This window comes from Octopus sinensis, linkage group LG2, assembly GCF_006345805.1.
Source record: "Octopus sinensis linkage group LG2, ASM634580v1, whole genome shotgun sequence".
In the NCBI taxonomy this organism is placed as follows: Eukaryota; Metazoa; Mollusca; class Cephalopoda; order Octopoda; family Octopodidae; genus Octopus; species Octopus sinensis.
In genome coordinates this window covers 197056675-197077183 of record NC_042998.1, presented here as the reverse complement: position 1 = coordinate 197077183, position 20509 = coordinate 197056675, and the positions used below count along the sequence as shown (strand labels likewise).

General features: G+C 38.9%; 1 protein-coding gene and 1 long non-coding RNA gene across 2 annotated transcripts in view; one reads left to right on the top strand and one right to left on the bottom strand.

Annotated features, from left to right (window-relative positions):
- Window positions 1–2163, bottom strand: part of LOC118762224 (trichohyalin-like) — a 236536-nt gene extending 234373 nt beyond the window's left edge. Inside the window, exon 1 of the mRNA XM_036500774.1 lies at window positions 2033–2163. The gene's annotated coding sequence lies outside the window, so the exon portion shown is untranslated. The remainder of the gene's footprint in view (window positions 1–2032) is intronic.
- A 271-nt stretch (window positions 2164–2434) lies between these two features.
- Window positions 2435–16182, top strand: LOC118762176. The gene is made up of 3 exons (XR_004997955.1): window positions 2435–2447; window positions 10355–10359; window positions 16093–16182. It is a non-coding gene; the product is annotated as an uncharacterized LOC118762176 (long non-coding RNA).
- The last annotated feature ends 4327 nt before the right edge of the window (window positions 16183–20509 follow it).

Sequence of the window (20509 nt, the reverse complement as noted above, 5' to 3'; positions counted from 1 at the left end):
TCTTTATAAATTGACATTTTTTAAAAACATGAGAAATCGTAATAATTTTATCGATTTATTGGGTGTTATGCACTTTCAGTGCCTGTTGTTTCAATTCTCAAACTATTTTTTTGTATTTTGAATACAATTTTTTAATTTTTGATTTTTTTTCAATTGTAAGTAGGCCCACATGTACTTGTAAATGTGAGTGGACATGGGAAAAGGTGGGGCGTAAAAACTTTTGCTATGAAAAAGTGGGGCGCCGGGAAAAAAGGTTGGGAAACACTGCTCTAGAAGATCTCGACTTTGCAGATGATATAGCGCTGCTTTCACAAACATAAAGCCAAATGCAAAATAAAACGTCAAAATTAGAAGCAATGGCTGCCAAACTAGGATTGAAAGTCAACCGCGACAAATCAAAAATTATGCGCGTTAATGAAGAAAGCAGCGAACGTATTAAACAAGAAACCGGTGAAAAAGAGGATGTAACAGAGTTTACGTATTTAGGTAGTAAGATAACGTTTTCAGGCGGGACCGACGAAGATATTAAGACGATAATAAGTAAGGCAAGGACCGCTTTTCACCTGTTAAAGAAAGTGTGGAGCGCAAGTGTAATTTCAATAAAGAACAAAATGACAATTTTTATTAACACTAACGTAAAAGCGGTGTTATTGTATGGGGCTGAGACATGGCGAACAACAGTTAAGTCAAATAAGCAAATACAATCATTCATCAACAGATGCTTGTGTAGTATACTTAAAATTAGATGGCCCCAACACATAAGCAATATGGAGCTATGGCAAAGAACAAATGAAGCTTTGATTAGGGAGTAAATATTTAAGAAAAATTGGAATTGGATTGGTAGCACAATTAGAAAAGACACCAAATGTAGCGAAAAGTGCTTTAAAGTGGAAACCGGATGGATATAGAAGGAGGGGTAGGCCTGAGAACTCGTGGCGTAGATCAACACAAAAGGAACTAGAGAAAGGGGGACATTCATGGCAGAGTATAAGTACAGAAGCGAAAAATTATGCGACATGGAATTCAAGTATAAGTGGCCTATACTCCGCGTTGGAGGGTTAAAGGCATAAAAAAATGTCTATATGTGTGTGTGTGTATATGTATTTATATAATAATAATAATAATAATAATATTAGGGAGTATAGCTCCAAACTTACAGGGAAAAATTAGATTTAGTATTAAATCAAATTTCACAGTATAAATATATAAAAATATTATATTTTTATATATATATGAGTTGCCTAATAGTGGTTTTATCTCTAATTCATATTATATAGATAGATAGATAGGTGATAGATAGATATGTTTCTTTATTAGCCACACAGGGCTGCACACAGACAGGACAAATTACAAGGTAGAGCTTTTCTTTTGGGGGTAAAAAAGATAGATAGATAGATAGATAGATAGATGGATAGATATATCCTTCTACACTAAAACTCACAACCCCTAATGTGATGTTGATGCTGGACTTAGTTTGCTAGAAGGTGACTCACTGGGAACAAGTTTATTTCTCTGAATATCACAGAAAATGGAGGAATACTTTTCTGAATGGCATCAATATGCTAACTGAAGTGAATTGTCCAGAAACAGTGCCAACCGAGACTTACGAAGATTTTAGTTGCGACTATATTTTTAGCCATAAAAATGTTGAAGACCGCACCAGACATTAATCACGTGTACAAGATGAGAGACGGCTATGTTAACTGATAAAAGGACAATAAATCAGTGCATTTAGATTCCGAGTACAATTCCAACAGACGGTGTCACTTCAAAACAGCAGGAGGGCACCTAGAAGTCATGGCTTAGGTGGGCCCCGATCCCTTAGAAGAAAGTTAAGAGCCGAAACACTTGCCTGATGGGAATTCTTCCTCTGCTGTTCGCTCAATCTGTAGCGAGTTTGCCACTTGCTAGTCAATAAGACAAATGTGTGTGTGTGGAGAAAGAGAGGGAGAGACAGATAGACTGACAGACAGACAAGCAGGCAGACATTTTAGATAAAATTCAATCCTTTCGATTGAAGACTGAGCGTTACCTTAGATTCCAAGAGCTCTCTAATGATGTTCTTTTTCGTAAAGAAATGTGGCGAAAGATAACTTCAGTTACGAGATCATTGCAACAGCCATGGCTGGTTAAGAATGATTTAAAATCTTAACATTGAAATGAATTCCATTAGGAACGCTTGAGGCGATGGTTAAAAAGACGCCATCTAAGTTTGGTTCGTTTTATTTGTTTCAAATAAACATTTATTTCAACAAAACAAAATGCTATTCAGATTTGGGAATGCTGTAGTTTATTAGTAAAGCGAATCGCTCTATGATATCAGACGTTTGATGTCTTTATTGTTGTTTTGCCTTGAGAACGAACAAATATGTAATCAGAGGTCTTCTCTCCGTTACCACCCCATAATTATGTGAGGTGGGGGTACGTCTAAGAGTACATTATCGAATGTATCCTTATGGCAGAGGATTGGCAAAATCGTAAGAGCGTCGGAAAACGCCTTGCCGTATTTGTTCCAACTCCTTACATACCAAGTTCGAATCCTGCTGAGATCAACTTTGTTTTTCCTCCCTCCGGGGTCGATAGACTAAAGTACAAGTCAAGTATTGAGATGGGTTGTATCGACTAATCCCGTCCCCTCAAAATTGCTGGCATGCGCCTAAGTTAAAACAAATATCGAATATATCCTATATTTAAAACAGGGGAGTGCGATCTGGGGGGAATTTAGCAGGTATTTCTACCAGGTCGAGCCACAACAACTGCTTCCTCGTTGGCTGGAATAAACCATCAGTACTCGAATGGAGTGAATGACAGAATCAGTTGAGTGTAGTTGCGGATATCTAGTTACATCTCTGGATCTTTTTGGTTTGAACGGCAGTTTTTTAAAATAATTTCAACGTAACTAAGCACTTTTAAACTTCGTATACTGGTAGAATGTGTTTATAAAACATCTTTTTCTCTTGGCTTTATTGAGAAAATTCTATAGTTTGTAAGATATTTGTTGTTTTTTTTTTCTTCAATTTCTGCAATTTCAACCAATCAATGACGTCTGTTGAGTTAAAAAGCATTCTATGCCGTATGAATATGTCCCTCGTTTAAGAAACAGATCGGGTTTATTTACATTTCTGAAGAAAAAAAGATACCCTTCCCCACACCCCTAACCCTAACCCTAAAACAGATTGAAATGCAATAGATCGATACTAGGGTCATAATTATGGGTGACAATTTCATATGACACCGCTAGAAAAAACTGCCGTTCAAACCGAAAAGATCCACATCTCTTTATGTTCTGTGTTCAAATACAGCAGAAATCGACATTGCCTTTCATTCTTCTTTCCAATATGGCCGTGGCTATTACGGCGGCGAGCTGGCAGAATCATTAGCGCGCCGGGCAAAATACTTAGTGGCATGTCGTCCGTCTTCACATTCTGAGTTCAAATTCCACCAGATTGACTTTGCCTTTCATCCTCTCGGGGTCTATAAAATAAATACCAGTTGAGCAATGGGGGTCGACGTAATCTCCTCCCCCAAAATTGCTGGCTTTGAACCAAAATTTGAAACCAATATTTTTATATATGGGAAGGTGGCGAGATGGCAGAAACATTACAACGCCGGGCGAAATGCTTAGCGGTATTTCGTGTCTTTACGTTCTGAGTTCAAATTCCGCCGAGGTCGACTTTGCCTTTCATCCTTTCAGGGTCGCTAAATTAAGTACCAGTTACGCACTGGGATCGATGTAATCGACAATCCGTTTGTCTGTCCTTCTTTGTCCCCTCTGTGTTTAACCCCTTGTGGGTAATAAAGAAACAGGTATTTCGTCCTTCTAAAGGCGGCGAGCTGGCAGAAACGGTAGCACGCTGGCCGAAATGCTTAGCGGTATTTCATCTGCCGTTACGTTCTGAGTTCAAATTCCACCGAGGTCGACTTTGCCTTTCATCCTTTCGGGGTCGATAAATAAAGTACCAGTTACGCACTGGGGCCGATATAATCAACTTAATCCGTTTGTCCCCTCTGTGTTTAGCCCCTTGTGGGTAGTAAAGAAATAGGTATTTCTTCCGATTTTACGTTCTGCGTTTAAATTTCGCTGAGTTCGCCTTTGCCTTTCATCCCTTCGGGGTCGATAAAATAAGTACCAGTTGAACACTGGGGTCGATGTAATCGACTTACTCCCTCCTCACAAAATTCTGTCTTTGTGCCAAAATTTGAAGCCAATATGGTCGTGGCTGTTATTTCGCCCAAATCAGCCAGGATCGAACACACTTGTCAGACATTCGGATATCTCAGACGTCTGCTTCTACATGGTTCTATTTTCTGCAGTTGTTAAGCTTTTTATGTTTTAACCCTTCAGCATTCAAATTTCTTTGTCAAATGTCTTGTTTAATTTATTCACATTGTTTTGAATTAATCACACATTATCTTGTAGCTTCAAAATGTCAATGGTGTGTTTCTATATTTTTAGAATGACATTGTAGGGTAGGTGAGAGAGGTTGGATTTGGCCAGTTTCAACATAAAGCAAGTAGAATATTTAGGACGGATGTGGTCGGATTAAATGCTAAAGGGTTAAAGGAGTTTTAACTGTTATTTTTAGCAGAACAAATGACTACATAGATGCCGCATCATTGCCTTTTTTTTTTCTTGTAGCAAAGGAGCCGATATAAGCAACTGCACTCCACCCACAATATGATGGCTACCCTAAATAGATCCACTAACCACTAATTAGTGGCTAACCCTAATAAACATACCATCCCCAAATGAGTAACTACTCTGTTAAACCTTCTACCCCATTGAGTCAAGCCAACGAAGGAGCCTCTATTTAGTCGTCTAACCTGCTACAAATAGCAACCAAATCTCCCTCAAATAACATTCCATTGTCTTTCTTATTAGGAAAAGAATACTTCGAATAATATAATCCTAAGAATTCCCTACTAAATAGATGGAAAAGTAAGGTGTCTGCCTTCAACCCCTTTCAATTTCGTATATCACTCAATCTTTTTATTCATGGCGACCAGACCATTCAGCGATCGCTTCTTCTCGTCCCATTTCTGGGTGAGACTAACCTATTTCTTTACTACCCACAAGGGGCTAAACTCAGAGAGGACAAACAAGGACAAACAAGGACAGACAAACGGATTAAATCGATTATATCGACCCCAGTGCATAACTGGTACTTATTTAATCGACCCCGAAAGGATAAAAGGCAAAGTCGACCTCGGCGGAATTTGAACCCAGAACGTATAGACACGAAATACCTATTTCTTTATTACCCACAAGGGGCTAAACATAGAGGGGACAAACAAGGACAGACATAGGTATTAAGTCGATTACATCGACCCCAGTGCGTAACTGGTGCTTAATTTATCGACCCCGAAAGGATGAAAGGCAAAGTCGACCTCGGCGGAATTTGAACTCAGAACGTAACGGCAGACGAAATACCGCTAGGCAGCTCACCCGGCGTGCTAACGTGTCTGCCAGCTTGCCGCCTGGGTGAGACTAACCGACTTGCTCGTCACTTCGTTTCAGTTTGTGTCTTCCTCATGATTTGGACCAAACTAAAGGCCTAGTAATTTAATCGGTCTGTGTCCAGTATCCACTCGGCGCCGCTGGACGGCATGGACCTGCCTCTACATGTGTCCAATTGCAAGGCAATCGACTTTTTCTGATTTTAATCTTGGCCTCCGTCACCGCTTCGTACTCTCATAGAGTGGTGCCAATCACCTCGGTATTCCTAGTGTAAGACACTCTTATGCTGACGTCGCGGCACAGGCCAGTAAAGATCTGCATTCTAGTTCTCACGGGATGCCCCTCAAAGTCTCTAGTTTCGGCAGTAGTGGTTCTAGAGTTAACACAAGGCGGCGAGCTGGCAGAAACGTTAGCACACCGGACGAAATGCGTAGCCGTATTTCGTCTGCTGTTACGTTCTGAGTTCAAATTCCGCCGAGGTCGACTTTGCCTTTCATCCTTTCGGGGGTCGATAAATTAAGTACCAGTTACGCACTGGGGTCGATATAATCGACTTAATCCGTTTGTCTGTCCTTGTTTGTCCTCTCTGTGTTTAGCCCCTTGTGGGTAGTAAAGAAATAGGTTCTAGAGTTAATACATATAGAGGGAACGAGAGTGGTGGACAACCGTGATAGACTGAGCTTGTGATATTGAACGGTTCCAGTAGGTGGCCTTTTAACCACCGAGCAGATGTCAGTGTATATTGCTGCGAACCAGCTCTTAAAAGCGGGATCAAGACTAGCTGCGGTGAGAACATCAGCTGCACTGAGTAGTTGATCCTACTGGAGACTTTCGACAAATCTAAGTTGACCCGAGTACCACCTATGCTAAGTTTCTTACCCATCCCCTCTAAGTTGAACTGAGTACCGCCTATGCTAAGTTTCTTACCCAAACCCTCTATTTGCATCGCATAAGGTGGAGGTTGTCGTGGATAAATCTATTTGGGATGTTGCGTGTCTGTGCACCACCGGCAAGATCACCGACAGTAAGCCCCAACTCCTTGGCCAAAAGTTTGAACTCTGCTAAATATTAATAGCAGAGAGCTGCACCCAATATAGAGCTGAGTTCAAATCCCGCCGACGTCAACTTTATTTTGTATTCTCCTAGGATCAATGAAATATAATATCGGTGAAGTACTGGGTCGATTTAATCATCTGCATCCATTCCTCGCTTCAGAGATTTATGGATTTGTGTCTATGTAAAAAAAAAAATCCGTAATGATTACTTCCAGGCATAAAGCCAATTTTTCTCCATATTGGGGGAGCATATAGGAAATAGTCGATTATAGTAAGTCCGAAAATTTACTGGTACTACATGGGGGCGGGGTGGGGGCTAGATGAAAAGTTGATTTATATTGACAAGTACTTCATTTTTTTTTTTTTTGTCACGATAGAATTTGAGCTCCGTCACCCTACCACCCGAGAAGCATCGACACATCTTACACAAAGATTATAAGAACAATAGATAAAAAGGCTCCAAATTTATTTGAAGTCATTATCAGAGACGATGGTAATAAGTAAATTGGTACATTACCTTTAACTGTTACCTTTAACATCACAGCACCTTGCTGTAGCAGTAGCAGTAGTAGTAGTAGGTAGTGGTGGTGGTAGTGGTGTGGTGGTGTTTAACTCCCATTGAGTCGGTTCCCATTGACAGGCCTACGGTCGAAACAGCTGCAAGACATAACCAATCCACCGTTCATTTCTTTTCTCAGGCATAAGTGTGTCTAGAATTACATTATCCAACGTGTCTGTACCCTTTGTGCATTGATAGAGTAAGGGTGTGTGTGTGATTTGAGGGGAAATGTGGTTGCTATTTCTTGTAGACAGAGCGACCACGCCGGCTGTTGTTTGTATGTTGTTAATGTAGTAGTGTCCACCTACTTTACACAACCTGACCGCCTTCGCCTCCGACACCTCCAGCAATTCTCTTCGTGCAAATTTAATAAGCAATAAGCAATAGGTGTCTTAGTAACTCAGGAAATTGAGGTCTGTAGACAACGTGAGTGGGCGGAGTGTGTGGAAGAATGGCGGTGGGGGTGAGGGAATACTCATTTTACTATCAATGCTAAAATAATAACTAATTCATATACTTGCATGGATATCGCTTCATATATATATATATATGTGTGTGTGTGTGTGTATGTATATATGTGTGTGTGTGTGTAATATAAATAATATATAAATATATGCATATATACAAAAATATATATTCATACACATACATACATACATACATACACACACACACACACACATACATACATACATACATACATACATACATACATACATACATACATACATACATACATACATACATACGTGTGTGTGTGTGTGTTTGGGGATATAGGGTTATGTGGTGCATCAGGCAGAGTAGTGGTTGAAACCTTCTTGCTTCCAGTGCGTTGCCTTTCATGTTAAACAGGAAGCAGGTTAATGTGTCTCGTCTTTCTGGCCAGTCTACGGCTTTTCTACACTTTGAAAGCGATTACCTGGCGGACCCTAGACCGACATTGCAGGGAATCTCGGACCCCAGAAATGTAGTATGCAGACATACGTGGGTGAATATGCCCTGGCATTTATCAATCCCTTTTCTAATGCCTTATGGGTGAGTCGAGAAAGGTAACAGTCAATAGAGTAACTCTGAGAGAAAAACAGTGTGGCGATTTGCTGTAAGGCGGTTTCCACCAGAATAAACGTCCAACAACCTCCTGCAGCTTGCAACTGGATGCATCTCCTCTACAGTGAAGATAGTAATACTAGGAAATAACTAATACCAACTTCACTACAGAACTTCCTTTACGCGAGCAATTTTTCCTGTAACGTGAAACATAAATCTTGGATTTCTGACGAGTCTGGCAACAAGAGTAGGTCTGAATGTGCTGAAAACGCCAACGGTACAGGGCAATAGTCGTTGGCAGCTGGGGTTGATAAACACATGTGCACCTTGTCTAGAAACAACGCTGCTCCTCCATCTGAGGAAAGACCTACGAAAGACGGTCGAAAAATTGCTCAAGATAAAAAACTGCTTCTGCTAAAACCGTTCGACGTGTAATGCCAAACCAATTCGGGCGTCGAACGACTCTCATAGCAATTAACTGAATTTCTGTAGTGTAACATTGAACTCACTCAGTCCAAGCAACATGATGAGGATTCTCTTAATGAGATTGGTGAGGACTACGCTTCCTTCAGAAATGGCTACCACGCGGATAAACATCATTAATATGGCATCGGCTCTTCTGTAAGAAAACAGTCTGTTGTCTAAACTGACCGAGACACCAGTTGGCATTAGCGAGCAGATGACCGCTATGTCACATAACTAAATACCTTTACACCAAGTCTAACATTTGATAGTCAAATGCCTATCCTGGACGAAAAACCCTGCCTGGACGAAACACCACCTCTCAAAAAGGGGCGTGGAAGAGAAATCGCGTGAACTGACCAATATTCCGACAGAAATCTTGTCGTGCGGATAGTTATTTCTACAGGTGGAACCAGGAGTATAAGAGGCATACACACAGATTAATAGCTAGAGTCTCCAACCAAACAGTCACATGTCCTGTCGACCACTAAAGCTGCACATGGAGGATTGAAATGTGCAGTCTTTAAAATACCCATATGACGAAAATTATCCTTTTCAAATTTCGATGGACAGCGATAATCACATATTCGCATACACACATGTACATAAACACATGTATACATGTAAAAATACAGACGTTAGCTGCCCAGCAGATGCGAACATCTCTACTAAAATCATCGATAAGAATATTTGCAGATAACTACTTCGAAACCTGCACCTCCTCAACACTTATTATAAATTTATATTTATACCAATGATTACTCTTGCACTTGGTTATGATTTCTTTACTACCCACAAGGGGCTAAACACAGAGGGGACAAACAAGGACAGACAAACGGATTAAGTCGATTACATCGACCCCAGTACGTAACTGCTACTTAATTTATCGATTCCGAAAGGATGAAAGGCAAAGTCGACCTCGGTGGAATTTGAACTCAGAACGTAGCGGCTGACGATATACCTATTTCTTTACTACCCACAAGGGGCTAAACACAGAGGGGACAAACAAGGACAGACAAACGGATTAAGTCGATTACATCGACCCCAGTGCGTAACTGGTACTTAATTTATCGACCCCGAAAGGATGAAAGGCAAAGTCGACCTCGGCGAAATTTGAACTCAGAACGTAGCGGCTGACGATATACCTATTTCTTTACTACCTACTAGGGGCTAAACACAGAGGGGACAAACAAGGACAGACAAACGGATTAAGTCGATTATATTGACCCCAGTGCGTAACTGCTACTTAATTTATCGACCCCGAAAGGATGAAAGGCAAAGTCGACCTCGGTGGAATTTGAACTCAGAACGTAACGGCAGACGAAATACCTATTTCTTTATTACCCACAAGGGGCTAAACACAGAGGGGACAAACAAGGACAGACAAACGGATTAAGTCGATTACATCGACCCCAGTGCGTAACTGCTACTTAATTTATCGACCCCGAAAGGATGAAAGGCAAAGTCAACCTCGGCGGAATTTGAACTCAGAACGTAGCGGCTGACGAAATGCCGCTAAGCAATTCGCCCGGCGCGCTAACCTCTCTGCCAGCTCGCCGCCTTTCTTGTACATGGCTATGTTATTAAATGAGTGGTAATCTGGAAAATCATGGGTTTTCCAGGAACGAAAGAGACCAGCCAACACAAACTTTACAGATTCAGTCTGTAAGCGGAACAATACAAATCTACGAGACTTCTTTTAATGTCCGATGTGTAACAATTATCGTCGTTGTTATCCAATTGCCAGTGATGAAGCTTTTGTTTCTTTAAAAGAAACTGTCTCGTTTCTCCTCGGAAGAATTCTTATAGATAAAGAAAAAGTTAAAACAAACATACATACATACATACATACATACATACATACATACATACATACATACATACATACATATAATCCATACATACTCTCTTTTTACTCTTTTACTTATTTCAGTGATTTGACTGTGGCCATGCTAGAGCACCGCCTTTAGTCGTGCAAATCGACCCCAGGACTTATTCTTTGTAAGCCTAGTACTCATTCTATCGGTCTCTTTTGCCGAACCGCAAAGTTTCGGGAACGTAACACACCAGCATCGGTTGCCAAGCGATGTTGGGGGGACAAACACAGACACACAAACGTATATACACACACACATAAATATATATATACAAGGATTTCTTTCAGTTTCCGTCTACCAAATCCACTCACAAGGCATTGGTCGGCCTGAAGCTATAGTAGAAGACACATGACCAAGGTGCCACGCAGTGGGACTGAACCCGGAACCATATGGTTGGTAAGCAAGCTACTTACCACACAGCCACTCCTGCGCCTATACATACATACATACACCCTCGAATGGTACTGGATTGTCAAATATACCGATGTACTGGGACTCACTCTTAAAAATGACCACAACTGCTTTTATTTTATTACATATATGATACGTGTGTATATGATAATATGATACATATATAATACAAAACTACAAAACCATATTAAAATACAAATCCAAAACCGAAGGAAACACAAACATGAGCGAAGAAAGAAAAAGAGACGAAAAAGAAAGACAGAAAGAAAGAAAGAAAGAAAGAAACATCAATTCTACAGCATGTGCCTCGATTGGTTGCACAAGGTTTGAACGGAACCTACAGAAGCAAGCCCACACGCTCGCGGTATTACCACGGGTGAAGGCGGTGAGCTGGCAGAAACGTTAGCACGCCGGGCAAAATGCTTCGCGGTATTTCGTCAGCCGTTACGTTCTGAGTTCAAATTCCGCCGAGGTCGACTTTGCCTTTCATCCTTTCGGGGTCAATAAATTAAGTACCAGTTACGCACTGGGGTCGAAGTAATCGACTTAATACCTATGTCTGTCCTTGTTTGTCCCCTCTATGTTTAGCCCCTTGTGGGTAATAAAGAAATAGGTATTTCGTCTGCCGCTACGTTCTGAGTTCAAATTCCGCCGAGGTCGACTTTGCCTTTCATCCTTTCGGGGTCGATAAATTAAGTACCAGTTACGCAGTGGAGTCGATGTAATCGACTTAATCCATTTGTCTGTCCTTGTTTGGCCCCTCTGTGGTTAGCCCCTTGTGGGTAGTAAAGAAATAGGTATTTCGTCAGCCGTTACGTTCTGAGTTCAAATTCCGCCGAGGTCAACTTTGCCTTTCATCCTTTCGGGGTCGATAAATTAAGTACCAGTTACGCACTGGGGTCGATATAATCGACTTAATCCGTTTGTCTGTCCTTGTTTGTCCCTTCAGTGTTTAGCCCCTTGTGGGTAATAAAGAAATAGGCATTACCACAGGAGATGGCGAAACTAAGGCATTGGGACAGCCAAGCACTCTCACGGGCATCACCTGACACCTTGTGAAATCGTGATTTTTTATTTGTTTATTTATTTATTTTCTTAACCAGGTCATTAAATATTTAACAGTAGTCTTCATTAGCTTCAAAATCTGCCGACTTCTTTTACCGGACAAATTCTCTTTCCGAATATCACGTAAAACTTCAAAATTTCTAAACCACCCATGAGCACACAAGACTCCAGGGTTCCAATATCTTTATGCAATTAATTAGCGTATTCAATAATCATTGATTATAAAATAGGAACATTCCCGGATCGCTTTTTCACTAAATCACTTAAATAACGCTGTATCGAGTTCTGTGGGTTTTATTTCTTTAAACATTTGCTGCACATCAATATCTTTACATGATTCAGTATCAGGCATAAATTACATTAACTTGTCCTTCAGTTTCTTAGTGTTATAAATTGTTCAAGAATGTATTATGTTATAGAGTCGTACACAATGGCAATCTGGTTTTTACCTCCTTTCAAACACTGTATATCTTCGATTTCCAGGTGCAGTCTGAGAGAGTTACATGATTTCCTTTCACACCTTTCCCGAATTGATTGCTCTCATTAACACTGGAAGACATTTTCACTTATGGGTGAGTGAAAAATATATAAAAAGATAAAGGTAGATATAAAACATTTAGGCGATAGCGACCGTTCTCTTTAACTTGAATGCAGACAATAATAGAATAACCTCGGCGGCTTGTGAACAGGCTTAAGAAAAATTTTAAATCTGATGCCGGGCTGCTGGATATTGAATTGATGAAACTCAGCTGTATGCACGTGTGAGCGTATGTGTATGTATGTATGTATGTATGTATGTATGTATGTATGTATGTATGTATATATGTATGTATGTATGAATGTATGTATGTATGCATGTATGTATGCATGTATGAATGTATGCATGTATGTATGTATGTATGTATATATGTATGTATGTATGTATGTATGTATGCATGTATGAATGTATGCATGTATGTATGCATGTATGTATGTATGTATGTATGCATGCATGTATGCATGTATGTATGCATGTATGTATGTATGTATGCATGTATGTATGCATGTATGCATGTATGCATGTATATATGTATGTATTATTATGTATGTATGTATGTATGCTGCATGTATGCATGTATGTATGTATGTATGTATGCATGCATGTATGCATGTATGCATGTATGCATGTATATACGTATGCATGTATGCATGTATGTATGCATGTATGTATGTATATATGCATGCATGTATGTATGTATGTATGCATGTATATATGTATGCATGTATGCATGTATGTATGTAGTTGGCAAAAACGTTTGCTAGGCACTCGTATATTAGGTAACTGAATAATATATTCTTTATACAATATATTACAAATTTATTCTCATAACAGCCAATTCATGTTATGGAACGATTTCATGTTGAAGGCACTTTCGAATGTAAAAAGGTAAATTAACTTATTTCTTAACTACCCACAAGGAGCTAAACACAAAGGGGACAAACAAGGACAGACAAACGAAAAATTAAGTCGATTACATCGACCCCAGTGCGTATATGGTACTTATTTAATCGACCCCCAAAAGAATGAAAGAAAGGCAAAGTCGACCTCGGCGGAATTTGAACTCAGAACTGGCTATTAAGAAATTAAATCCATAATATTGCATAAATAAAACGCACGCACACACACACAATTTCGCAACCTTCTATAATATCTCTCCATCAGAACTTACCCTACAATGTAATTATCATTCAACATAGTTCCACCTACCCCAGAAAAAAAAACTTGCTAAACACTGTACAAAGCTAAGATGATCTCTAATGTACCATAGTCGGAAGAAGGTTAAGCAAGCCGAATTTCGGAATTGCTGTTACCGTTTTCCTTATAATAAACTAGCAGTATCGCCCGGCGTTGCTCGGGTTTGTAAGGGAAATAACTATATAGGCATTTTTAGAGAGTTATAGCCAAAAAATAGCAAAAAATGCATTAAAAATGGAAAAAAAATTATGGTAAATTTTTTTTTAAATCGTTGACTCATCGTAGACATTTTTAGAGAGTTACTTCCCTTATATAATAGCGAAAAAATGCATTAAAATGGAAAAAAATGATGGTAAATTATTTTTAAAATCGTAGACTCATCGTAGACGCACGCTAATACCCAGAAGGGCTCGATATGAATCACGACTATAAGATATCCGGTTTTGGTTAAACTGCACCGCAAAATGTGGGAGTAGTTAGGAATCTAAATCGTAGGAGACAGACACACAACTTCACTTTTATATATAAAGATATGTAAGGGGAAGGATTTATACAGTGCATCCAACTCAGCAAGAATGCTATTACTTAAGGCTGTTTCTTCGTGAAATGTCTGGTCCCACATTCTTTCTCGACCTTCTTATAGAGAAGCATATTTCAGATTAGGAATGGCTACTGGATGATAGTCATTGGATAGCAGCCATGTCATAGGCTTATGTGTCATACGCAGGAGTCAGCTTAAAAACATTGTCTGCAATTTTCCTTAAAACCTGTGATTTATATCAATATGGCACAGAAATGATCTAGCAGAAGATTGCGAATACCAGATGCAGTTGCTATGTCCTAGCAGGAAAATATGTATGTATATAATGTACTGTTTCGTTTTTGGTGGGATCAACAGAAAAAGTACTCCATCCAGTAGGAGATAAATATCATCTTTATATATAAAAGTAAGGTTGTGTGTCTGTCTCCTACGATTTAGATTCCTAACTACTCCCACATTTTGCGGTGCAGTGTAACCAAAACCGGGTATCTTATAGTCGTGATTCATATCGAGCCCTTCTGGGTATTAGCGCGCGTCTACGATGAGTCTACGATTTAAAAAAAATTTGCCATCATTTTTCCCATTTTTAATGCATTTTTTGCTATTATACAAGGGAAGTAACTCTCTAAAATGTATTATTAAATCTCAGAACGTAAAACGCTACAGTAACACCCCCCTTTGTGGTTAGCCATATTGAGATGGCTATTATACTTTACATCTCTAAAAATGCTTATATAGTTATTTCCCTTACAAACCCGAGCAACGCCGGGCGATACTGCTAGTTTAATATACACAGTATTTAAATTAGAGCTACTATCATGTTCACACTGGGAAAACACGATAATCTGATAAACTTGTATAGTGCACCGTGCGTTTCCAAGCAATCTTTCAAACTTACATATACAAAATGACCGGTCTTTTTTTTTTTACTCCACTGATCTGTTAAATTCCAGGAGTGAAATTTTCATTAAATATAAGCATCTGGAGAAGTTTCTTTTATTAAACTGGAAAACACAACCCTCTCCGGATGAAGCATGCGATCTCACAAACTTTGATCATCTCCTTGCTGAATTAATTTACATATTAATTTTGATTCGAACAGGTCAAACGGACATCTTTCTTATTCCCATTTCCTTTTTTTTTCTTTTTTCTTTTAACTTCCTCTCGTACTTTCTTGTGTTTTCTGAAAGACAAGCTTTTTTTCTTTTCTTTTCTTTAGTTGTCTTTGTTGTTGTTTTGGGTTGTTGTTTTTTTTTCAAAGACCAGCGTCCTTTACTGTTTATGCAAATACGATCGACCATGTTGTGTATTTAAATCTGAAAGATTGCTTGGAAAGACACGGCATGCTATACAAGACTGTATACAAGACTAGCAGTATCGCCCGGCGTTGCTCGGCTTTGTAAGGGAAATAACTATATAAGCATTTTTAGAGATGTAAAGTATAATAGCCATCTCAATATGGCTAACCACAAAGGTGGGGTGTTACTGTAGCTTTTTACGTTCTGAGATTTAATAATAAATATTAAGAGAGTTACTTCCCTTATATATGCCAAAAATGCATTAAAAATGGGAAAAATTGATGGTAATTTTTTTTTTAAATCGTTGACTCATGCTAATACCCAGAAGGGCTCGATATGAATCACGACTATAAGATACCCGTTTTGGTTAAACTGCACCGCAAAATGTGGGAGTAGTTAGGAATCTAAATCGTAGGAGACAGACACACAACCTCACTTTTATATATAAAGATTTCACAGCATAAAACTAATAGTATCTCGTATCTAAATTGTGTGTGTGTGTGTGTGTGTGTGTGTGTACATACACACACACACACACACACATATTGTTATAATGTGGATCCAAGTCCACTTGTACGTTATAGTGTCCGAGTGTCCGAGGCGGCCGGTACATTCACTGTGAAAAGATTAGAGTGCTCAGAGCGAGCCCCGCCGGCTTGCATACGAAATGCATGAAATGATGTCAGTACTGTAATAGTCTTGTCGCCACTATTATGTTTGCGATGTTGTGGAGGTATTCCGCGATTCCACCTCTTATTATCTTTCACTCGTCTACTGTGCTATTGCTGATAGCTCCACAAGACAATGACTTTGAAATGTCTACCTCGACGGTAACTCCAACTCGACTATAACACGTAACTGACACTGACTCCAACTAAGAACTCATACAATGACTCTACTACTACTGACCTCCCACAACGACTGACTTTCTGACCTTATCGTGGCTGGTTCATACCACTTCGTCACGTGGAAAAGGGAGTACCCTTTTCGCTACTTCTCCCATTTTAGTTATTTCTTTTTCTTTGGGAAGCAAGTAATTTTATTTTACTTTATTCACCCCGCCTCCCATTTTAGCAATTTTTTAAAAATCTTTCCTACCTGCATCTATAGATAGGCCTCCGAGAGATTTAACTTCGAGAAAATTTTTCCGCCATTTAGTTTTGATCACACTTCTTCTGGGTTTTGTAATGGAAAGTTGTGTTCCACTAAACAGTCATTTAATCCAGTTGAAAAGTCCACATACACTCTTTATTTTTTTTTCTTTACCTAAACCGTCGGAGGTGCCCAGTCTGAATGATCGACATTTTCAATTACAGCTAGACTTTCTAGTCTTTCAATCTCTTTATTGACCTGGTCCGACGCCGCAAATGGTATGTTCCGTTTGGACCTGAAAAAAGCTGTTGCCTTTTCTTTTACCGTGATCCTTGTTTTTGTTTTAGTAAGACAGCCTAATCCTTCCAAAAAAACATTTGGAAACAATTTTTTAATTTTTTGTCACAGTTGTTCAACTTCATTCGAACTTTTAACCGTGCCATCTGCATTTTCACAGAGAACACTAATGGGGGTATCCCACGTTTTAAATAACTCTATGCATTCTGTGCCAAATAGGCTTAGTGATTTTTTCAACAAATGAATTATTGTCCTTTTCGGTTCACCTCGAAAAGTTACATTGCAAATACATTCGCCGATGAAATATACTTTCTTTCCTATAACACCAAATGCTACTTTATTAGGTTTAAATAATTTCGGCTTACCGATTTGTCTCCATGTTTTTTCATTTATGATAGTGATATCACTAACCGTGTCTAATTGTATTTTGACATTAGTGGTTTCGATTCTCACCTTGAATTTTCTGTTCGTTGTACAAACTTTTTTCTCTAATGACAAACTTTATTTTTTCACGTTGGTCCAATTTTTCGTCGTCTTAGCTCTGACGTGTGGTTTAATGTGTCCTGTGTTCCCACAAGGAAAACACTTTGCACTTTTGAACGAACACTCTTTTCTCAGGGGCCTACCTATTTCTTTACTACCCGCAAGGGGCTAAACATAGAGGGGACAAACAAGGACAGACAAACGGATTAAGTTGATTACATCAACCCCAGTGCGTAACTGGTACTTAATTTATCGACCCCGAAAGGCTGAAAAGCAAAGTCGACCTCGACGGAATTTGAACTCAGAATGTAACAGCAGACGAAATACGGCTACGCTTCTCAGGGGCCTACCACCGCATGCCATACATTGGTTTATCTCCTGTTGTATATCGTTGAATTTCTTCTGTGTCGTGCCTCCCTTTTAATATCAGATCACACTCTTCTGACAGTTTCTGGAGAGTTATATCCTGGTTCATAACCAGCTTTACGAGAATTGTCGTTCTGACTTCTGCGTCCTTTTTAGCAGTAAGTCCCTGAGCTAAAACCAGGCACTTGAACGAGTCTGGAGTTAGTTTATCTAATCCAAATCTCTCTTACTCCCTGTTCACTCTACCCGCATATGAGGTAAAATCTTCGTCATCACTTTTCTCAGTGTTCAAACACCTCCAACGTGTGTTGAACAACGATGTTTTTTCACTAAACATCCTACATAAAATGTCAATTGTGTCCGTGAAATCTGTCAGAAACTTTTTTTAGGCAATATAAAGTCACAGTATTTCTCATGCTCTATCGTCGCCGTTTTACTCAGAATTAGACGTGTTTTCATTTCGTCCGTCCAGTCTTGGCATTCTTTTTCGAAAATTTGTTCCAATCTTCGATAATATGCCTCAAAGGTGACTCATTCTTCCGGGTCGTATTTAAATTCATTTATTGAATTTGCTTCATGATCTGGCGAAAACGTATTTTCTGGTTTTGTTACCAATTTCATTAGTTATAGCATTTGTTGCTGTAACGGTTCTTGTTGTTCTTTGAGTTGTTGTTGTTGCTGTTTTTGCAACTCAGCTAGACCCTCAAACAAATTTTCCATAATTTTACGGATTTTTCGTAAAATATGTATAACAAAAATGTTTGTTACTCCTCTGTCGAGTTTTTAATTTCTACACATGAAAAAAAATTTTCAAAGTTGTCCGCGTGAATTGTTTACTTTCTCGTTAAAATTTTTTTGACCGTTGTCCGCATGAATTGTTTACCGTAAATCCTCAAGTATGATCCGCATTTTTTTCCCAAAATTTAAAAGTCAAAATCCCTAGTGCGTACAATATACGAGGTTAAAAATGAAAAATATTTTCTAAGCAATGTCCAAGTCTCTATTTGCTGTCCGGCAATGTTTATTCAGACGCATTTTGTGATGTCAGGCGCGAAAATACCTTAAGCTAAGCCTGAAAGCAATGAAGTCATAAAAGAATCATCCATAACTTGCAGTAAGCAACATTTATTAAAAATAAAAGTATTCAGAACACAGAATAACATGTAACAAAAATAATTTGCAAACATATATACATTCCCATATAACTGTTAAGAACATCACCATTATTGTATTACGCATGCACGGAAGTGTTTGTTCGACTAGGTGCTGCTGGCTTAATTACGCATGACTCAAGTTAGAGAAAGGGTGAGTATTATACACAAGGTTTAGGTTTTTCAGGGGTACAGCCCCCTAAAAATCCCCTGCGTATTATACTCAAGAGCGAACTATACTCGAGCCACTGTTATAAAGTGAGATCCTCGTCCACTTGTACGTTATTGTCGGCACTGTAATATTCTTGTCACCACTATTATGTTGAGGCGATATTCTGCGTCTTATTATCTTTCACTCGTCTAACGCGCTATCGCTGATAGTTCCGCAAGACAATTACTTTGAATCGTCGACCTTGACGGTAACTCGAACTCGTATATATCACGTAACTGACACTGACTCCAACTGAGAACTCGTACAATGACTCTACTACTAATGACCTCCTACAACAACTGTCTGACTTTATCGTGACTGGTTCATACCACTTATTCACATGGGAAGAGGAGTACCCTTTTCACTACAATATATATATGTGTGTGTGTGTGTCTATTTTTACTGTCTTGCATTGTTTTTACTGTCCTGTTTTTGTTACCACTTTTACCCCTCTGCAAAATATCTCAAATTATTTGCGGGAAGGACTGTTTCACCGAAGTCGTGTCACGCCTTTACCTTCGAAATGCGGAGTAGACGAAACGGAGGCGGCTGAAGAAGGGTAATTTTCCTTGTGTTGTATGTCTTCTACCCTGTTTTTTCGTTGTTTAAAAAGATGTCCGTTTCCATGGTTCTGTTTTTATGTTTTCGTTTCGCATTGTGTTCGACGTTTTTTTGGTGTCCTGTACCTATATATGCATGTATACATACATATAGATGTAGGTACGTACATATATGTATGTATATATGCATATGTTTTATTTATTATTTTGTTATATATATATATATATATATATATATATATTGTAGTGAAATGGGTATGCACACACATATATATGTGCGTGTGTGTATCGGAAGTGTTTGACATAAGTTACTTATGTAGCGATACAGTTAAGTTAAATATTTATGCTCTTCTTTTAACATAATGATTTCTGTGTCACCTGTTTGTTGCACCAAATCTTTTTGTGCATGAATGTGTGTATGAATTAACAACACACACTTGCACATATATATATATATATATTTACTAGTCAAAACACCTGATGTTAACCTAAATTAAGATGAAGTGAATCAACAACTGCGCATTTGTGTATATAAGTCTGCAGATCCTAATTTAAATCTCATAGAAATTAGAATATATCCACGAGATTTTTTTAACACCCATGAACCACTTATAGTTTCACCTCACAGACTCGTGGCGAAGAAAAGATCCGCAATTATTCTTTGCAAGAATTTAGATGCTCCATATTGACGCAATGGGGTTCAAGTATGGAATGTCCAATGCTCTAATATTTGACGAAATTTCGGATGAACATGCCATACAACTTTTACGTCGTTTATATATTTTTTTCTTTTTAAACAACTCTTCAGATTAGAAACGTTCTTCAAAATTATAATCGTTTA